This window comes from Rhinopithecus bieti, unplaced genomic scaffold (genome assembly GCF_001698545.2).
Source record: "Rhinopithecus bieti isolate Rb0 unplaced genomic scaffold, ASM169854v2 scaffold_35885, whole genome shotgun sequence".
In the NCBI taxonomy this organism is placed as follows: domain Eukaryota; kingdom Metazoa; phylum Chordata; class Mammalia; order Primates; family Cercopithecidae; genus Rhinopithecus; species Rhinopithecus bieti.
This window is the reverse complement of record NW_016815776.1, coordinates 1,645,101-1,646,066: the sequence shown is the minus strand read 5'-3', so window position 1 is coordinate 1,646,066 and position 966 is coordinate 1,645,101.

The window sequence follows — 966 nt, the reverse complement described above, 5'->3', positions numbered from 1 at the left end:
GAAGGAAAACTAACAAACAGAAAGGAATAACGTCAACATCAACAAAAAGGTCATTTACACCAAAACCCCATCTGTAGGTCACCAACATCAAAGACCAAAGGTAGATAAAACCACAAAGATGGGGAGAAACCAGAGCAGAAAAGCTGAAAATTCTAAAAATCAGAGCACCTCTTTTCCTCCAAAGGATAGCAGCTCCTCGCCAGCAACGGGACAAAGCTGGACGCAGAATAACTTTGATGAGTTGACAGAAGTAGGCTTCAGAAGGACGGTAATAACAAACTTCTCAAAGCTAAAGGAGGATGTTCAAAATCGCAAGGAAACCAAAAACCTTGAAAAAAGATTAGACGAATGGCTAGCTAGAATAAACAGTGTAGAGAAGACCTTGAATGACCTGATGGAGCTGAAAATCATGGCACGAGAACTTTGTGATGCATGCACAAGCTTCAATAGCCAATTTGATCAAGTGGAAGAAAGACTATTAGTGATTGAAGATCAAATTAATAAAATAAAGTGAGAAGGGAAGTTTAGAGAAAAAAGTAAAAAGAAATCAACAAAGCCTCCAAGAAATATGGAACTATGTGAAAAGACCAAATCTACTTTTGATTGGTGTACCTGAAAGTGATGGGGAGAATGGAACCAAGTTGGAAAACATTCTTCAGGATATTATCCAGGAGAACTTCCCTAACATAGCAAGGCAGGTCAACATTCAACTACAGGAAATACAGAGAACACCACAAAGATACTCCTTGAGAATAGCAACCCTGAGACACATAATTGTCAGATTCACCAAAGTTGAAATGAAGGAAAAAGTGTCAAGGGCAGCCAGAGAGAAAGGTCAAGTTATCCACAAAGGGAAGCCCATCAGACTAACAGCAGATCGCTCATCAGAAACCCTACAAGCCAGAAGAGAGTGGGAGCCAATATTCAACATTCTTAAAGAATTTTCAACCCAGAATTTCATATCCA